The following is a 387-nucleotide window of genomic DNA, read 5'->3' as shown; positions in this document are numbered from 1 at the left end:
CCCAAAGCTACAATATCCATAAAAAAACAACTAACATATTCGAAAAAATCCACTGGCAAGTCCCTTCCATCTTCCTTGTCTTGCCATTATTGCTCCAGCCTCTGACGTCACCATCTGCAGTGGCCGTCAGTGGAGAGAAACAATAAAACTTACAGCGAGATTGTTCTTGCAATGCAGACTCGCTGACGACATGTACATATATTTCTTATACAGTTTTCAGTAAAATGAATTTGAAAGTTGATTAGGTGTAGCATTTTTTTTCTACGTCTTGAATTGCTGACCTCAGTGATAAGTTTTCTTCATTTGAGAGACATCGCCTTGAAAAAAAATCTGTAGTTTATCTACTATCATGCCTTGTGCATTTGTATTTTTCAGCATATACAGAGG

At 37.5% G+C, this 387-nt stretch overlaps 1 protein-coding gene across 1 annotated transcript in view; it reads left to right on the top strand.

Moving 5' to 3' along the window:
- The window catches only part of LOC119586365 (protein bark beetle-like), a gene marked incomplete in the record, with an annotated part of 82,897 nt that overhangs the window by 1,180 nt on the left and 81,330 nt on the right, over window positions 1-387 (top strand).

The sequence above is a fragment of the Penaeus monodon genome, chromosome 21, assembly GCF_015228065.2.
Source record: "Penaeus monodon isolate SGIC_2016 chromosome 21, NSTDA_Pmon_1, whole genome shotgun sequence".
Taxonomy (NCBI): domain Eukaryota; kingdom Metazoa; phylum Arthropoda; class Malacostraca; order Decapoda; family Penaeidae; genus Penaeus; species Penaeus monodon.
This window is presented reverse-complemented; position numbering and strand designations above follow the sequence as displayed.